The 21,486-nt window shown below is 37.8% G+C and overlaps 1 non-coding gene across 1 annotated transcript; it reads right to left on the minus strand.

Moving 5' to 3' along the window:
- Nucleotides 1-2,432: 2,432 nt before the first annotated feature.
- Nucleotides 2,433-2,539, minus strand: LOC128283215 (small nucleolar RNA R71). Its single transcript, XR_008273557.1, has one exon. It is a non-coding gene; the product is annotated as a small nucleolar RNA R71 (small nucleolar RNA).
- Nucleotides 2,540-21,486: the final 18,947 nt, after the last annotated feature.

Consider the following 21,486-nt stretch of genomic DNA (forward strand, 5'->3'; position numbering starts at 1 on the left):
ATGGCTCAATTTGATGTAGGTTGTAACTTACTAATTATGCATGTTGGTGTTTAAATGTTCATTAGATGGTTAAATATGGTATATCATGAATAGACAAGTGGAATATGGCCCAACCACTTGGAGATGGCTAGGTCATAATTGACAATGAGTTATAAAATGAGCCAAGTCTAAATGTGTTTGATGGTATGGTAATCTTTAGTACAAAAAGGTTAATTTAGCATGTATTAAATCGATGAGATGAGGTTAAAGTGCAATAAGTTATGCTAAGGTTGCTTAAGAGTATAATTAGGCCATGTTATATACCTTTGAAATCTTTAAGTGTGTATGGATGTTAGAGGGTGACCAAAGGTGATAACCGGTAATTTATACATATTTTTATCCTATGCTTAGCACATTTTATGGATGATTTTTCCTTAAAATTGGTGAATTCGATACTCCTAATGCCTTAATTTCATGTTTTATAATTAGGTGAGCATAGGAGAGTGAAAGGAACGAGAAACAGGCCAAAAATAGAGAAAATAGGCCAACATACGAAATCAACACGGCCTGGACTTCCTCACATGGGCAAACCACACGGCTGTGTCCCTTTGGCGAGGTCAAAGCACGATTTACACAGGTATATCACATGCCCGTGCCCATTTAATAGCCTTAACCATGGCTTTAAGCAATCGCACATGGGTGTGTCCCTGCCGAGCCCAAGTTTCGTCCAATTCGGAAAAGGCCAATTTTGAGGGCTCTTAGGCATTCCAAAGCCTATTTAAACACCTGAGGAGGCACTTAGACGAGGGACAGAGAGGAGGAAGCAGGGAATTGCTCAAGGAAAGCCGATTGATTCATCTCAGAAGTCGGATTCATCATCAAGACTGAAGATCTCCCCTCAATTTCCCTTCAGGAATTTTGGGTTTTTCTTTATGTTTTGTATTCATTATTCTTCTGAGATGTTTACCTTTTTAGTTGTGAACTAAAACCCTTAAATACCTAAGGGGAATGAAACCTAAGACAGATCTTGTAATTATTATCTGAATTGTATGATAAATATTTAACTTGTTCTTAATTATGTGTTCTTAATTCTTGTTTTGATATTCCAGAATATTGATTCAAGTTAAGCTCTTATTCAGAGGATGAATTGACCCTGTCTAAGAGTACATTTGTCATAATTAAGCGGAGTTGATTGCGCGCTTAGAGATAGGGTGACAAGATTTTGCCAGATTAGGGTGAAACCTAATAAGGGGATTCATAGATCGAGTTAATGCAACCCTGGGGAGTTAATTAGAAAGAGATTTCAATTATTCAACCTAGGGTTAGACGTTGTTAGTCTCGAGAGAGATAATAATATAACTTAAGGATTTCTACTGATCAAGTCAAATGAATAAATCATCTGATTCAAAGTCAAATAACAAGTGAAGCCTAGGTGGATTTTTCCTTAGGTATTGTCTTAATCAATCGAATTTTCCAAAAAGTATTTTGCCCAAATTTCATTTCTGTGATTTCTTAGTTTAATTAATTAGTTAGATAAAAAAAAACCCTCTTAATTTTTAGGCTAGATAATAAAAAGAAAGTAAATACTAGTACTCGTAGTTCCTTTGGGTTCGACAATCCGATCTTGCTAAAGCTATACTACTGTTCGATAGGTACACTTGCCTTCATCGTGATAATAGTTAGTTTCAAGAACGATTCATTATAAATATTTAAAACCTATCACGAATATCACGTATCATGTTTTTGGCGCTGTTGCCGGGGAACTAAGATATTAGGAACACTCGATTTTTATTACTTTAGCCATTTTACTTTTATTGCAATTTAAATTTTTATTTTCTTTTCTAACTCTTCATTTATTTTCTTCTGACAGGTTTTTCTAGTTTATGACCAGGAGAAACCCGTCAGGACCATTACTGTTTGATAGTGAGATCGATCGCACAGTTCGCAGAAACCGAAGAAAAATAAGGTGAAGTTTACGTTACACAGAAGAGCAAGAGGAAGATACTTCAACCACCACCGAGGAGATGGCTGAAAACCAAGAAAATCCACTACCTCCTGCGATTGCTGTTAATCAAAATCCTGCTCCGCGCACTATGTATGATTATGCTAAACCTAATTTAGCAGGAACTGAATCGAGCATAGTTAGACCTGCTGTAGCTGCAAATACTTTTGAACTGAAACCTAACACAATTCAAATGATACATCAATTTGTTTAGTTTGATGGTTTGCAGGACGAAGATCCCAACACTCACTTAGAAAACTTTTTAGAACTATGCGATACATTTAAAATTAATGGCGTTTCTGATGACACCATTCGCCTTCAGTTATTCCCTTTTTCATTAAGAAACAAAGCTAAACAGTGGTTGAATTCATTACCACAGGGGTCAATCACTACTTGGGAACAAATGACCGAAATATTTTTACTAAAATATTTTTCACCAGCTAAAATAGCTAAATTACGTAATGATATCTCTTCTTTTATGCAGATGGATTTAGAAACACTCTACGATGCATAGGAGAGATATAAGGACCTTTTGTAAAGATGCCCTCACCATGGGTTACCACTCTGGCTACAGGTCCAAACGTTTCATAATGGCCTGAATCCTTCGACTTGGCAGATGATTAATGCAGCTACTAGAGGAACTATCAATAATAAGACACCTGAGGCGGCTTACGAATTTATTGAGGAGATGTCACTGAATAACTATCAGTGGCAAGTTATGAGAACAAAGTCAACGAAAGTAGCCGGTGTTTTCAACCTCGACACGATTACTATGCTATCTAACCAAGTAGAACTCTGAAATAAAAAGATTGACAGTTTGTGTGGTTCTACTCAGGTACATCCAGTAATAAGGTGCAATACAAATAGAGGAGGAGCATGCATAGAATATCAACCTTTCAACCCCAGCATCGAGGAGGAACAAGTCCAATATATGGGTAACAATAACTCTAGATCCCAAAATAACCCATATAGTAACACTTATAATGTAGGTTGGAGAAATCATCCAAATTTTTCATGGGGAGGCCAAGGAAATCAGAAACCACCACCCCCTCCAAGCTTTCAATAACCATCATACTAGCAGAAAAAAAGTCGAACCTTGAGGAGATGCTAACCAAATTCATCTCGGTGTCAGAGACTCATTTTTAGAATACCGAGACGGCACTCAAAAATCAACAAGCATCAATCCAGGGGCTCGAAACTCAAATTGGACAGCTCGCCAAGTTGATTTCCGAACGACCACAAGGTAGCCTGCCAAACAACACTCACTCTAACCCAAGGGAGTAACTCAACGCAATTGCCATTCAAGATAAGGAAGGGTTAGTGGCAAAACCAAGGCCATAACTGATGGTAAGCGAAGGTAAGAATGAGGTAGGCCAAAACGAACAAAAATTGGTAAGTATAGAATATAAACCTCGTGTGTCATACCCTAATGCGACAAGGAAAGACCGCTCAGACGAATAATTTGGTAAATTCCTTAAACTTTTAAAGAAACTACATAGTAACCTACCGTTTATTGAAGCACTTTCGCAGATGCCGAACGCAGTCAAATTTTTAAAGGAGCTCCTAGTAAATAAACAAAAGTTAGATGAAAGGTTGTATGTGGAGCTGAACACGATTTGCTCAACCATTCTTCAGAATAAACTACCCAACAGACTAAAAGATCCAGGGAGTTTTACGATTCCTTTTTTAATTGGTAGTTTAGATGTTAATAATGCGTTTGTTGATCTAGGGGCTAGTATCAATGTCATGCCTTACAAATTGTTTAAGCAACTAGGTCTAGGGAAACCCAAACGAACTAGGATGAGCATTCAATTAGCAGATAAAACTGTTAGATTTCCTAGGGGTATTATTGAAGACGTACTCGTTAAAATTGACAAATTTATTTTCCCAATTGATTTTGTTATTTTAGACATAGAAGAGGATAGTAATGTTCCTTTAATTTTGGGAAGGCCCTGTTTAGCATCTTCTAGAGCGATTATTGATGTTGGACAGGTGCGCTCACACTTCGTGTGGGAGACGAAACAATTACCCTTCAAGCTCTCAATTCCGGCAACACATCAAAAATTGAAGGTGATTGTCTAAACCATTCTACTAAAACTGACAATATGGTGCAACCTACTTTGCAGGAAATGAGTTTGAAGGAAGTACATGAGTCATTTTCAAGCAATAGTAGAGGACCTATTCATGAAGAACAAAGGCTACAAATCGAGGAGCTAGATGAATGGCAGACACATAAACTGAGAATACACAATAAACCAAAACTACGCTAGAACAAGCTCAATATCTTTCCAAATCAACTTAAGGTTAGAGATAAAGTTTTATTAGATGTTGTACATCCTCACATTGTCACTACCGAACCGAATAAAGAAATCCCTCTTACTGTACTTAGCATTTTCCCATTCAGTACTGTCGAGGTAAGTCATCCCAAGTTCGGCACTTTTAAGGTAAACAATACCCGCCTAAAACCTTATTTTGATGAGATTCACAGCAGGAATGAGGAGTATAAACTCCTTGAACCACCATGACCATTCAATGGAGAGGTAAGTCGAGCTTAGACTATAAATAAGTGCTTCTCAGGAGGCAACCCAAGCACTAACTGTATTAACTTCTTTAAATTTAAGTACCTAACTAACAAAGCTCTTGAATACAGGTTTACCACACATACACGACCAAGCACACGAGTGTGTTTAGGATAGTGTGGAAACAGGGGAAAGATTTTCCCCAGCACAGGCTACGATAAATTGCCACAGCCGTGCTACATGGTCGTGGGTGAACCTGCCAAAACAACACGGGTGTGCGACATGCCCGTGCCTTGAAACCATGGCCGAACCTGTCAAATTAACACGGGCGTGGGACACGCCCATGCCAAGAAACCGTGGGCGAACCTGCCAAAACAACACCGGTGTGGACCTTCATACACGGACGTGGAAGAAGCAAACAAAGACAGACACGGCCATGTGACACAACTGTGTGCACCAACACGCCCAAGGTACACAGGAGTGGGGAAATTGTCAGACACACCGAAATTCGAAAAAACGCGAAACACACGGGCTGAAATTGGGGAACACGGGCGTGTCCCCTGGCCATGTGTCCCCAAAATCTATAAATACCTTTCACTATTCATCATCTTCTTTACCCAAAATCCCTAACCCTAGCCCCTGCAAGTCCACACGGCCTCTACCACGCCCGTGCGCCGCTTCCAATCCCATTTTTGACGCTCATTCTCCTCTTTCTAGCGTTTGTTTACTTCTTTTTCTTTTATTTTACTGATTTCTAATGCTATTTATCATAGTAATCTGCATTTTTCATGTTATTTTCATCTTTCTATCACTCAAATGACGTGTCTAGAGTAGTTATCATCTTTTTCATGTTGAAGTTCTTACTCATTGCATGATCTACCTACTTCATTTGACTAGTCTAAAGTGAATATTTTTTATTAGGATAATAGAAATACTCATACCTCTTAGGTTGACATTTTCCATCAATAAAATATGCTACATAGCATTATTTGCCATTTTTTATGAAACTCATACTATTATCATGCTAATGATACACCATAAAATTAATTGTTTTCTTATTAAGTTTGCTAGTAGTTGTGACTGAGATTATTAGTCTTAATTTATGACTTCTGCCTTTTTGAATTTGTTTTCGTCTTACCTTGAACATTCATCATGAAGAAATAATGGTTTTGCTTGCAGGTATACCATGCCATCTTCACGAGGAAAGAAAGCCGCCGTCCCTGCTTTGAAGAAAAGGAATGGAGCGTCATCTTCCTCGGGTCCTACCGCAGAAATTTGTCACCCTTTCCTGCAGTTCCTCATTGGGCCTCAAGAAGAACTTTTCCAGATTCTACGGGCTCGACCCTTGGAAGTGGGCCGCTGTATAGACTGGGCCGCGTTAGAACAAATCCAACTCGTTGATGCAATTCGGGCCCTCCTCACCACCAATCCTTGGGGGCTTTTCTTTGAGATTATCGAGCTGACATATCTCAAACTCACGATGGAACTCTGCTCAACATTCCATCTTCAGACCATGATGGCCCGCTTTGATGACCAGGGAACAATCCAATTTCACCTCGGCGGTCTAGCCGCCAATTGAACGTCCTAGAGTTCGGACCGCACTGGGCCTTTAAACTGAGGAGTTCATGAAGGAGAATGAACTCCACACTCTTAATCACCACATCCATAACTCTCATTTACGGTGTTGGAACGCCCTCACCCCCGGCGCTGCCTCCTACAATCCTAGCCGCTCCAAGGCATCGGCTCTCCCTCCATCTCTGAGGTACTTACACGCCATTTTGGCTCACACGTTAACAGGAAAGCGAGAGAGCACTGTCGTCATCAACACTCACGATGCCTACTTTCTATGGTGTATGTCACATGGGCACGTCATAGACCTTGCTTATTTTATTGCCCTCGCCATTCAACATTAGACGGAGCGGTATAGGAAAGGGGTCATCTCCATTGGGCCCTATGTGATGCGGTTGGCTCGGCACTTCGGGCTCCTCAACACAGCAGCCCAATCATCCTCCCTCACTCTCATACGCCAGATGTCCCCACAGGGTATCTCGAGCATGCTAAGTATGAAGATGATCGAGAAACGAGGTGGCACCTTCCCTCCTCAGTACCGTCTCACCCAATCCACCGTGGAGGAAGCCTCCGAGGACATTACTAATGATGTCCCTCCACGTCACAAACGCCCACTGTCTTAGCCACCACCTCCTTCTCATCCAGTTCATGCGAAAGCTTCATACACTGACATCTCTGAGCGCCTTACCCGGTTCGAGCAACAGTGTTTTCAGCGCTTCGATAACATTAATGCTACTCTACAGCAGATTTGTCAGCACTTCCACATCTCATTGCCACCCCCACCTCGCGAACCATCTAGCAATGAAGATGTTTAAAATTTTTTATTTATTATTTTATGTTTTTAATTTTATTTTATTTTAAAACTACTTTTTTTTTTCATTCACCTTATTTTTATTAGGTTTTATAATTACTATTTTAGAATTTTTAATTTCGGCTAATTCATTATGAGTACTTAGTCTTCCTTATATATTCCCTAAAAAGTTCCTGATTCTATCACAGTTATAAAGAACTCCTAAGCTCATCATCACATAGGAACTAAAAACTCCACCGGGAAAGGTTCTCCACGATTATCATGTCCTGCTCGACCACGACCATAGCTACCACCAGATATAATATTCTTTTGGCGTAGGACTTATGGACTAATGAACCTCTACCACCACTAGAGTATCCTCCTCCACTCTCACGCCGATTACTCTCCAAAACTTTAGTTCGAGGAATTCATTCATCATTCAGGAAGTTTCACTTCTCTCCCTATCTTATGATTATATATATCTATCTTTTTCAAATATCTATCTTTGTACATTGAGGGTAATGTACATCTTAAGTGTGGGGGGGTCTTTTATATCACCATTAGAAACCCCTGAATATTGTCTTATTCTCACGTGAATTACTCATATTACTCTTAGAATGAATTTTAATTAATTTATGATTTTTATTGATATGTCTTGAATTAAATCATAGACATTTATGCATTGAGTATTTAAACTTTAAGACATTAGGGAATCAAGCATGATAAGTTGATTTTTGAAGAATTAAAAACTTTTAGGTTGTTTTTCCCAAGCTTAGGTATTATCTTGAGTTGAAATTCACAGGTTTAAACATCAAAAAGCCATAATTTTTGTGAGACTTTGAGCCTTTAGAGCATCTATCATTTCTTTCATGCTCACTTTTATTGTTGCTTTGAGTGCGTCAGTATTGAATTGTTATTCTAGAACTTGCTTGATTATGCATGTGAAGACTACACCATTTGAGTTGATATGTCAAAATGATAAAGGCACTTAGGTTTAACCCACTCACTCCACAAAATCCTACATTCATAATTAACCCTTAGTGAACCCTGTTGAGCCTAACAAGCCATTAATTGATTTACCCTCAATATTAACCCATAAACCATTATTGTTGAAATCCACTAATTTGATCCCTATTTTTGTCGAGATTTTATTTTAACTAATTGCTTAGCTATGTTTTGCTCTTCTATGTAGCTGACTTGTTCCTAAAATAATTAATTAATTAATTAATTAATTAATTCATACTTACATATTAGTAGTAATTCGGTATTGTTGAGCCGCAATACCTAAATTCCATCTTTTGAGAAGAAGCTCACTTGTACTCAATTGATGTTTAATTATTTTTTTCTAGTTAGCCAATTTTTTAATTCAACCTCGATTCTAACCTTTTCTTTCAGCTTGTGATCACACCCCCTAACCAAAGCCACGTTACAACCCTTTAAAGACCTTTTGATTGATGTCCATCTCAATATATAGTGGTGGAGATTTGATTTTCATGCAAGCATATGGTAATGACTTTTCATTATTGATTATTGAGTGTTTTATGTATTATCTTTAAACACCTTGAGTGATTTGAGTGAATCTTTAGTGAGGATGTGAAAATCTGTGATATTTTGAGTCGAAGGTAATTACTTAGATGAGGGGAGACACCTGTGCTTTCATGATAAAATAATCAACTTAGAATGTTTGAAACTTTGATGTTCTTTCAATCAAATTCTCAATGTATGATTACTTATGGATTATTTTGAGATATTATTAATAGGAATTATAAGTTAAGAAGAATTTATTTTGATTGTGAGTTGAGGATTTTGCTTGAGGACAAGTAAATGCTTAAGTGTGGAGGTATTTGATAAACCGTAATTTATACATATTTCTATCCCATTCTTAGCACATTTTATGGGTGATTTTTCCTTAAAATTGGTGAATTCGATGCTCCTAATGCCTTAATTTCATGTTTTATACTTAGGTGAGCATAAGAGAGTGAAAGGAAGAGAAACGGGCCAAAAACGGAGAAAATGGGCCAATGTACAAAATCAACACGGCTTGGACTTCCTCACACAGGTAGACCACACGGCCGTGTCCCTTTGACAAGGTCAAAGCACGATTTACACGGGTAGATCACACACCCGTGCCCATTTAACAGCCTTGACCACAACTTTAAGCAATCGCACACGGACGTGTCCCTGCCGAGCCTAAGTTTAGTCCAATTCGGAAAAGGTCAATTTTGAGGGCTCTTAGGCATTCCAAAGCCTATTTAAACACCTAAAAAGGCACTTAGATAGGACACAGAGAGGAGGAAGGAGGGAACTGCTCAAGGAAAGCCAATTGATCCATCTAAGAAGTCGAATTCATCATCAAGACTGAAGATCTCCCCTCAATTTCCCTTCAAGAGTTTTGGGTTTTTCTTTATGTTTTGTATTCATTATTCTTCTGAGATGTTTACCTTTTTAGTTATGAACTAAAACCCCTAAATACCTAAGGGGAATGAAACCTAAGACAGATCATGTTATTTATCTGAATTGTATGATAAATATTTGACTTGTTCTTAATTATGTGTTCTTAATTCTTGTTTTGATATTCCAAAATATTGATTCAAGTTAAGCTCTTATTCAGAGGATGAATTGACCCTGTCTAAGAGTACATTTGTCATAATTAAGCGGAGTTGATTGCGCGCCTAGAGATAGGGTGACAAGATTTTGCCGGATTAGGGTGAAACCTAATAAGGGGATTCATAGATCGAGTTAATGCAACCTTGGGGAGTTAATTAGAAAGAGATTTCAATTATTCAACCTAGGGTTAGACGTTGTTAGTCTCAAAAGAGATAATAATATAACTTAGGGATTTCTACTGATCAAGACAAATGAATAAATCATCTGATTCAAAGTCAAATAACAAGTGAAGCCTAGGTGGATTTTTCCTTAGGTATTGTCTTAATCAATCGAATTTTCCAAAAAGAATTTTGCCCAAATTTCATTTCTGTGATTTCTTAGTTTAATTAATTAGTTAGATAAAAAAAACCCTCTTAATTTTTAGGCTAGATAATAAAAAGAAAGTAAATACTAGTACTCGTAGTTCCTTTGGGTTCGACAATCCGATCTTGCTAAAGCTATACTACTGTTTGATAGGTACACTTGCCTTCATCGTGATAATAGTTAGTTTCAAGAACGATTCATTATAAATATTTAAAACCTATCAAGAATATCACGTATCAAAAGGCTTGAAAAATACCCCCAAGAAGGTCCACAAGGGTAGATACACGGACATGTGTCTAGGCCGTGTGTGACACTCAGTCAGTCCCCATGGGCGTGTTGCCTGGCCGTGTGTCCCCTGCACCTAAAATTTTAAGTCAATTTGCATGGTAGTAAATGCACAGGCAAAGACACGATCGTTGTCTCAACCGTGTGGAGGACACGGCCTAGCACACGGACGTGTGACTTGGTCGTGTGCTTCAAAATGAATGATGATGTCATAAACAGTATGCTCAAGTTTTTGGACACGGACGACCACACGGGTGTGTCCAAGCCGTGTAAGGGACACGAGCATGTGCTCGGCCATGTGAAAACCCTTGTAGGTTCGAAATGGAAAATAAATTCAATTAATTCCACACGGGTAAGGGACACGGGCGTGTGCATTGCCTCCACACAGGCGTGTGAAGCTTAAACATAGAAATTTTCCTAATATTTTCTTAAGCTCCTAGTTTAGTCTCGGACCATTCTTAATGCATATTTTGGGTCTCGTAGGCCTATAATAGGGACACTGTGACATTGCTTGTTTGGTTTTAAATTAAAATGAAATTTTATATCCCGTATTTTTCGAATGTGTCCGAGTATATTTCTGGTAACGCCTCGTACCTTGTCCCGGTCTAGGGTACAGGCAAGGGGTGTTACAATAATGTCAACATATCACATGCTCAAACCATCATGCTTTCATATGGCATTCACACCAATTTCATATTTATTCATCCTTATATACCTACCTTCAACCTACTCAATTATACCATGAACAAGGTCATACCTACTAATCCCAATTCATTCATTAAGCATATGTGTCATTTATCACATCCATTACCAATAAGTAACCACCAGCCACATCACAAAACATAAACACATTTCATGCATGCATAAATAATTAGGGTTACAACCCGAGAAGCAATTATAAGCCATATCTCACGGCCTTATACAAAACGAATTGTAATACCATTATGAGCCAACTCATTTGGCTAATCAATATGACACATAACAAAATGACCAAGTCTCCTATAATAGTCAAAATGTTGAAACTAACTATACCCCAAATCTCCAATTGATAGTGTGATCGAGTCTCCTACTTCCTTCGATCCTCAAGCTAGCTTGGCAACACTATAAAAGATGGAAAGAAAGGGAGTAAGCATTAAAGCTTAGTAAATCCATATGCAAATAACATGCTATTTAAACAAGTATTAAACATACATTTAACATAATGAACATAAGTTATAATTCACCAAGTCACTTAACTTACTCATCACATAAACAACTTTGTCATAAGTTCATCACATACCAAGGTGTTACTCATGAGTTCGGTATACATACCTATATCAACTCATAATATAATCTCTTACTCATTCTTCCCACTGACTTCCCCATTGCGTCTTCTGTCAAGTTACTCAATAATTTACCCGTTGAACACTCAGAATACTATTAGATACACGGAAAGCTCACACCTAAGTGTCACATACATAGCTAAAGCTGCCTCATATCACATAACACATAAAAGCTCATTCTTGAACTACTCACGGGTCTGTTCACACAAGCTGTCAGGTATCGCAACACATGCCAGACTACCCAGCCACTTGTAGGACGTAAAAGACCAGCACCCGGAACCACATAAACATATCTCATGAGCTCATAAATCACATGATCCCTAGTGTCATGTCACTTGTACCCTAAACTATTCCTAAGGTTCAAACGGGATTTTTCGATATCACATCTTTGTCAAGCTTGCTCGTAATGTCAATCTCAATGTCCATAATACCTATCACTTACTCATGGAGCAATCAAAGCATAACTCATAATAGCATTGAAGAATTTGAATTCACATAATACTCAAGCATAAAAAATATAACATAACATCACATTATTTGTCTATGAACTTACCTCGGTACAAAATGATGAAAACGAGCCTATTCTTCACAAACCTTGTTTTTCCTCCAATCAAGACCCGAATCACGTTTTTCTTGATCTATAATGCCAAATTTAACTTATTTAATACACACATTGTTTGAATCGACCCATAACACATACTTTAGTAAAATTACCTTTTTACCCTAACTTTTCACTTATTTACAAATTGGTCCTTAGGCTCGTAAAATGAAATGCATGCATTTTCTTTACTACCCAAGCCTAGCCGATTCATATTCCTTCTCCTAGCAGCCCACGTTTTTCTTTATTTCACATATTTACTACCTATTTTACAATTTTTACAAATAGGTCCTTTTCATGCATTTCCATCAAAAATCACTTAGTAAAAGATGTTAGACACACATCAAACTTTCATATTCCTCTATTAAACATCAAAATACATGCATGTCACAGATGGGTAAGTTTTTGAACGTGAATCCTAGCTCAAAATAATGGTAGAAATAGCTAGATCGATTGATGACAACTTAAAAAATGTAAAGAACATTAAAAACAGGGCTAGGATGCACTTACTTTTAAAACTTGATAGTTGAAGAAACCCTAGCTATGGTGAGCATGGAAATTTCGGCTAAGGTAGATGAAGGTGGACAAGATTTTTTACTTATTTTTCCCTTTTTATTCTTTTATTAACCAAATGACAAAAATGCCCTTATAGCCTTTCTTTCAGATTTTTCCTATTCATGCTTATTTTTGTCTAAAATTTTAGAACTTGGTAAAATTACTATTTGAGGACCTCTAATTAAAATTGGACACTTATTCATGCTTAAAGCTTCTAGAACTCTAGATTTGTAACTTATTCAATTTAGTCCCTAACTTCAAATTGGACACTTTAGGCATAAAACTTCTTCATGAAAATTTTCACACAAGCATGAAATCATATCATAAACCTCATAATAATCATAAAACAACTATTTCTACTTTGGATTTGTGGTCTCGAAGTCACTGTTCTAATTAAACCCTAATTTGGGATGTTACAACTCTCCCCCTTTTTAGGGATTTTCATCCCCAAAAATCTTACCGGTGAAAAGGTTTTGGTATTTGTTTCTTATGGGCTCCTCAGGCTCCCATGTAGCCTCTTCAACCCCATGTCTTTGCCATAACACTTTCACAAGGGAAATACTTTTGTTTCTTAATTGTTTGACTTCCCGAGCCAAAATATTAACTGGTTCTTCACCATAAGTCATATCCGGTTGAATCTCAACCTCTGTCCGCAAAATCACATGTGAAAGATCAGATCAGTAACGATGCAACATAGACACATGGAACACATCATGAATCTTTTCTAACTCGGATGGTAAGGCTAACCAATAGGCAACTGACCCTACTCTCTCGGTGACCTCATGCGGCCCAATAAAACAAGGACTCAGTTTGCCCATTCTACCAAATCTCAAAACCTTTTCCATAGAGCCACTTTCAAAAATACATTATCACCAACCTGAAACTCAATCTATTTCCGTTTCAAATCCACGTAGGATTTCTGTCTATCCAAAGCAGCTTTCAAACAATCACAAATTATCTTCACTTTCTCTTTGGTTTCTTTAACTAAGTCAACCCTGTGAATCCAATTTTCTCTAAGTTTAGTCCAATACAGAGGTGTTTGGCACTTTTTCCCATATAATGTCTCATAAGGCGCCATTTTCAAATCCGAGTGATAACTGTTGTTGTAGGCAAACTCTACCAACGGTAAGTACTTTTCCCAACTACCTTGAAATTCCAATACACAACATCAGAACATGTCTTCAAGTATTTGAATTACTCTCTCTAACTGACTATTGGTTTGTGGATGGAAAGCGGTACTAAAGTTTAACTTCATACCCAAAGCTTCTTGTAACTTTTTCCAAAACCGTGAAGTGAATCTAGGATCTCTATCTGAAATAATCAATATAGGTACTCCATGAAGTCTAAAAATTTCACCAATGTACAAAACAGCTAACTTATCAAGTAAGTAATCAGTACATATTGGTATAAAATGAGCCATTTTAGTTAATCTATCAACAAAAACCCATATGGCATATCTCTTTTTTGGAGTTAAAGGCAACCCTGTCACAAAATCCATAGTAATCCGGTCCCATTTCCACTCGGGAACCATCATGGGCTAAAGCAAACCTGAAGGTACTTGGTGTTCAGCCTTTACCTGCTGACAAATTAAACATTTCAATACAAACTCTGAGATATCTCTTTTCATACCATTCTACTAATACATTTTCTTCAAGTAATTATACATTTTTCTACTGCCCGGATGAACTATCAATCAACCATTGTGTGCCTCATTTAAAATATTCCGAATCAAGTCAGTGTCCTTTGGAACACAAATCCTACCATGGAATCTCAAACAACAATTAGAGTCACTCAGAAAATCTGGTTCACTGCTGGACTCACACTGAACTCTTTTAGCTTGCAACTCTTTATCAACTTTCTGAGTATCACAAATCTGCTGAAGAAAAGTTGGTCTAGCTCTCAACTCGGCTAGAATTGAACCATCATTGGACAAAGTCAGATGTGTATTCATAGCTCTCAAGGCAAACAACGACTTCCTACTCAAAGCGTCAGCAACCACATTCGCCTTACCCGGATAGTAATCAATCACAAGCTCATAATCCTTTAACAGTTCTAACCAACTTCATTACCATTAGTTCAAGTCCTTTTGAGTCATTAAGTACTTAAGACTTTTGTGATCGGTATAGACATGGCATTTCTCACCAAATAAATAATGTCGCCAAATCTTCAAAGCAAACACTATAGCAGCCAACTCTAAGTCATGTGTCGAATAATTCTTCTCGTGAGGCTTCAACTGCCTCGAAGCATAAGCTAAGACTTTACCCTCCTGCATAAGTACACATCCCAAACCATTTAAGGAAGCATAACTATAAATCACAAATTCTTTACCCGACTCAGATTGTACCAAAACCGGTGCTTCGGTTAATAATATCTTTAATTTCTCGAGGATTTGTTGACACTTTTCTGACCACTCAAACTTAACATCCTTTTGAAGTAATCTTGTCATAGGAGTGACAATCATGGAAATTCCTTTCACAAACCGTCGGTAGTAACCAGCTAAGCCCAAAAAGCCTCTAACCTCGGATACATTCCTCAGCAGTCTCCATTCGACAATAGCAGAAATCTTGCTAGGATCAACTCAAATACCATCACCTAAAACAATGTGACCCAAGAACCTAACTTCTCGAAGCCAAAACTCGCTTTTACTAAACTTATCATACAATTTTTTGTCTCTTAAAGTCTTCAAAACAATTCTCAAGTGCTCAGTATGCTCTGCCTCATCTCTCGAATAAATTAGAATATCATCAATAAACACAACAATAAATTTGTCCAAATATGGCTGAAATATTCGGTTCATTAAATCCATAAACACAGTAGGAGCATTTGTCAACCCAAATGGAATAACAAGAAATTCATAGTGGTCATAGCTCATTCTAAAAGTGGTTTTAGGCACATTCGACTCTTTAACTCGCAACTGATAGTAGTCGGACCTCAAGTCTATTTTAGAAAACCTTGACGCTCTTTTCAATTGATCAAACAAGTCATCAATCCTTCACAAGGGATACTTGTTCTTGATCGTTATCTTATTGAGTTGTCGGTAGTCTATACACAACCTCATAGAACCATCTTTCTTTTTTCATGAATAATATCGGAGCACCCCACGATGAAATCTCGGTCTCACAAAACCCTTGTCAGTCAATTCTTGCAACTGTGACTTCAGTTCTTTCAACTCAGTCGAAGCCATCCTATACGGAGCAATCGAAATAGGTTCCGTCCTTGGCATTACATCAATACCAAATTCCACTTCTCTAATTGGAGGTAAACCTGGCAATTCTTCTGAAAATACATCTAAATATTCACATACAATAGGCACTGATTCAATTCTCAATTCAGACTCTTTTGTATTCAACACATAGGCCAAATAAGTCTCACACGCTTTTCTCATACGTTTCTGAGCAGACATCAAAGAAATCACGATTGGCAACCTATCTGACTCATCTAATTCAGCCCGGAGAATTTCACCATTTTCACATTTCAATTCAATAACTTTTTGCCTACAATTTACTACAGCATCATGAAGTGTCAACTAATCCATTCCCAATATAACATCAAACTCATCAAGCGGTAATAACATCAAGTCAACCGAAAAACAATGGCCTCTAATCATCAAGGGACATTTCTTGCATACCCTTTCAACTAAAACATGCTTGCCTAACAGGTTTGACACTTTAATCATAAATTCTATAGACTCAACAGACATATTCATGCTAGATACCAATTTAATGCACACATATGAATGAGTAAAACCAGGGTCAATCAAGGCAATAACAGTAATATCATAAAGAGAAAAAGTACCAATGATCACATTGGGAGAAGATGCATCTTCACGCGCATGTATGACATAGGCCCTAGCCTGAGCTCTAGCTTCAAATCTCATAGTAGTTTTAGGCACATTCGACTCTTTAGCTCGCAACTGATTGTAGCCGGACCTCAAGTCTATTTTAGAAAACCTTTATGCTCTTTTCAATTGATCAAACAAGTCATCAATCCTTGGCAAGGGATACTTGTTCTTGATCATTATCTTATTGAGTTGTCGGTAGTCTATACACAACCTCATAAAACCATCTTTCTTTTTCACGAATAATACCGGAGCACCCCACGGTGAAAAGCTCGGTCTCACAAAACCCTTGTCAGTCAATTCTTGCAACTGTGACTTCAGGTCTTTCAACTTAGTCGGGGCTATTTTATACGGACAATCGAAATAGGTTCCATCCCTGGCATTACATCAATACCAAATTCCACTTCTCTAATTGGAGGTAAACCTAGCAATTCTTCTGAAAATACATCCAACTATTCATATACAACAGGCACTGATTCAATTCTCAATTCAGACTCTTTTGTATTCAACACATAAACCAAATAAGCCTCGCACCCTTTTCTCATACGTTTCTGAGCAGACATCGAAGAAATCACGCTTGGCAACCTATCTAACTCATCTGATTCAACCCAGAGAATTTCACCATTTTCACATTTCAATTCAATAACTTTTTATCTACAATTTACTACAGCATCATGAAGTGTCAACCAATCCATTCCCAATATAACATCAAACTCATCAAGCGACAATAACATCAAGTCAACCGAAAAACAATGACCTCTAATCATCAAGGGACATTTCTTGCATACCCTATCAACTAAAACATGCTTTCCTAACGAGTTTGACACTTTAATCATAAATTCTATAGACTCAACAGGTATATTCATGCTAGATACCAATTTGATGCACACATATGAATGAGTAAAACCAGGGTCAATCAAGGCAATAACAATAATATCATAAAGAGGAAAAGTACCAGTGATCACATTGGGAGAAGATGCATCTTCACGCGCACGTATGACATAGGCCCTAGCTTGAGCTCTAGCTTCAAATCTCACAGTTGTATCCCTCATACACTTTTGCTACTAACCCTATTACCAGCATTTCTCAAAGGTCTCCCTTTTGTAGATGTACTACCCGGTCTTGTACTCTAAAATTTTTCTTTCTCGATCATCTCGGGGGAGTCATTGATATAGTGGTCTTGAGAACCACAACTGAAACAAGATCCGTCGTTCATCCTACACGCACCAAGATGACATCTTTTGTAATGTTGGCACTCGGGTTTAAAAGGTCTATGTCAGCCACACCAGCCATAGATGTAGCCTGAGATTTAAAACCCAAATTTTACTTCCTAAGATTTTCGTTCGAATGTTTGGCCGAAACATGAGAACAAGAATACATATCTCTAGATTTCTTAGACTGTGGGCGGAATGACTTGCTCATTGGCCTCTTTTGTCTATCTTTAGCCTCAACCTTACTTTTTCTCTTTTCCTTCGTTAGTTCCTCAGCTTTACAAGCTCGATCAACGAGCACAACAAACTCCTTCAGTTCAAGAATACCCCTTAACACTCTAATATCCTCATTAAGTTTGTCTTCAAACCTTCTACACATTTTAGCCTCGGAGGATACTCACTCCCGAGCATATTTACTGAGTCGGAAAAACTCTCTTTCGTACTCAGTCACTGACATGCAGCCTTGTTTCAATTCTAGAAATTTCATGCGCTTCTGATCAATGAATCAGTCACTGATGTACTTCTTTCAGAATTCTTCTTGGAAGAATTCCATGTGACCCTTTCTTGAGGTACCATGGATACTAGTGTCTTCCACTAGTGATATGACTTGTCTCTCAAAAAGGACATAGCACACTTCAAATATTCTTCGGGTGTGCATGATAGTTCATCAAATACCCTTATCGAATTCTCAAGCCAAAATTTTTCTCTCTCAACATCATCCTCGGCATTTGCTCTGAACTCTTCTGCCTCTTGTTTTCGAATCTTATCAACAAGGGTTCTATGAAATCTCATAAAGTTCATACCTTATGGAACTAGAGGTACGGGTTGAGGATTTTGAGGGGGTGGAGGTTGTGGCTGAATAGCCGGGTTCGTACGAACGAACTCAGCAAACCATTCGTTCATAATGTGGAAGAAGGACTCTCGAGCCTCTCCTCCTTGACTGACAATTACAAGTCTGCTCTCCTCTGGCACCGTCCTTTGGGCGGGGGCTAGTGCTTTACTTTCCACATCATCTACCATAGCTCGTTCGGGATCCATTACTATATGAAAAGCACAGTTTAAAATCATCAAGAGCCGTCACACTATCACAATTTATGTATGGCATGTATAGCTAGACTCAAACACATGCTACGTAGTCTGAGAACCTACTAAACCGTAACTCTGATACCACTAAATATAACACCCCTGACCCATGTCCGGCACTAAAACAGGATACGAGGCATTACTGGACTTAAACACAAGTAAACATACAAAACCGAGCCATAAAATTTCATTCAAATTAAACTCATTCATACATATGCAAATTGTCCCTTTTATAGGCCTATGAGGCCCAAAACATACATCGGGAGTAATTCGAGACTAATTCGAGAACTTAGAAAACTTTGGGAAAACTTAGAGAAATTTTCATGAAACAGGGTCATACGCCCATGTGCGTAAGCCGTGTGGTCACACACGCCCGTGTGGCTTGGGACACGCCTGTGTCCTCAACCCATGTAACTCTTTGTTTATAACATCATCAATAAAATAGGGTCACACGGCCAAGTCACATGCCTATGTGCTTAGGCCGTGTGTGTGACAGCCCAAAATTGACCCTAGTCGGAATGTGGTTTCGGGACTGCAAAACCGAGGCATAAAAATAATTTAATGCTCATTTTGATGCTTATGATATGTGTTAATTCGTGTGTGACATTTTTGATGTTTGATTTAGAGTTATAAATGTGAATTTCACTAGAAAGGACCTAGTAGAAAACTTTGAAAGTATGATGGGAAATGTGTGATGACTAATTAAAGCATGCATGCAAAACAATGGCCTTGCATGTCAAATATCCCTCTTTTATAGGAGGTGGCGGCCATGACAAGGGAGTATGGGCTAAACATGTCATGAAACATGTTTTGTTGGTGCATTAGGGAGAAACAATAAACAAATAAGTATGGGTAATAAAGAAAGAAAAAAAATGTGTGTGAGTGAACCCCCATTACGTGCATTGAAGAAAAGAAAAGAAAAAATTTTGCTCATCCATTTCATTCTCTCTTGACCGAAAATACCAAAGAGGAAGGAAGGAATTTTTGCTTCATGTTTGGTTTGGAAGGGATTAGGAAGAGATTTGGCTATACTTGCATCAAGATTAAGGTATGTTTGAGGTTGTGCCATGAGATTCATGCATGTTTTAGTTGCTAGCTTGATGTTCTTATTAGCCCATGGTTCAAATCTTTGTTATGTCATGGGGATGGTATTTGGCCAAGGTGGATTTTGTGTTAATGCCATTGCATGTTAAATATGAAGCTTGCTAATGGTATATGTGATGGTGGATTGATGGCTCTTGGACTTTCTTTTTAGTATTTTTGAGTAAGACATTAAGTTCTTTGCTTAATCATGACCAAAATTATGGTGTTGTGATGTATTCGGTCATGGTATATCCATAAGTATGATTCATGCATGTTGCATGGTAGGTAAGATTTGAGCTTTGGATATGTGTTTATATTTGGATATAAACAACTTGAGATTCGCCCTTGCACCTACATGAATATATGTTTGCACATGATGTATTGGTGTGACATATATACTATTTTAAGGTGTATATTTGCTTGTGATGTTGTTTGGTTATGAAGTAAATGAGAGATGTGTATTGAGCTACAATATGTAATGCGTTAGTTAGTAAAATGTATGCTGTTTTTTTGTGTAGTATTAAGTGTAAAATTGGCCTCAACATAGACATGCATATTCGGCCAAATGAAGTAGATTGGTGTGCATGTATTCGGTTAGAGGCAACCATATTGAAGCCTTATCTTGGCTTAGATTATTGACTAAATGGGTAATAAGTGAGGATGGTTGCCGAATATACAAACATACATATGCATGTGTAATTGAATTATGAATGTTTAGCAAGATGGTTAAACTAGTTGATTTATTGATTAAACTCAAGGAGTTAAAGAAGGAGAATCAAGCAAGGGAAAGACGAAGGTCATCGAGTAGCCGACTTGGACTATTTTACCTAACACAAGGTAAGTCACTAAGCATATATTTTGTATTGATTTGAATAGACATAATGTCTATATAATTATGCCGAAAGGAATGATGAATTTATATACATGTATGTATGTGGTGATGGAAGTATTGAATGAAAGGAAAAGAGGTGAGATGTATTGAGTTGTTGATTTTGGCACTAAGTGTGCGGGTATAAACATTTGTGATCATGAGAATGGCACTAAGTGTGCGGGTTTAAAACTTGTACAGCACTAAGTGTGCGAGTTTGATCATATAGCACTAAGTGTGCGAGTTGATTATATAGCACTAAGTGTGCGGACTCACTATATGCTTTTGAATCACTATTGACACTGAGTGTGCGACCTTTGTTGAGTTGATCACGGACAGCGGATCGGGTAAGTACCTTGAGTTCATGGCTAATAGGCGCTATGTTTATATTTGGGGTTGAGCTTGGTAAGTTTGAACCTATGTGACAATGTAAATTGAAGTCACGTGCATAAGAATTATCGTGGAATGAGTGAAAGGTCATGTAGATGTATGATTGTGACGAAAACAAAATGGTGTATAGAAATGCTTCAAATATCCTATTGATTAGTATATGGAATGTGAATGTGTAACTTGGTATGTGGTTGAATCGAATGGTCTAAGGAACTATGGTATAGTTCGGTTTGAATGGAGTAATTAGCCTCGTTCCATTTTGTTTCCTTTTGCGATAATGTTATTAATGGTTGGTAGTGCATTGCTTATGACTTCATCGAGTTATATACTCATTCGGTGTTTGCTTGTCACCTATTTTAGGTTTCTTAGACTCGACTTTTTGCGTATTCGGGACCGTCATCGAAGTCATCACACCGACTAGCGA

Source organism: Gossypium arboreum, chromosome 10 (genome assembly GCF_025698485.1).
Source record: "Gossypium arboreum isolate Shixiya-1 chromosome 10, ASM2569848v2, whole genome shotgun sequence".
Lineage (NCBI taxonomy): Eukaryota > Viridiplantae > Streptophyta > Magnoliopsida > Malvales > Malvaceae > Gossypium > Gossypium arboreum.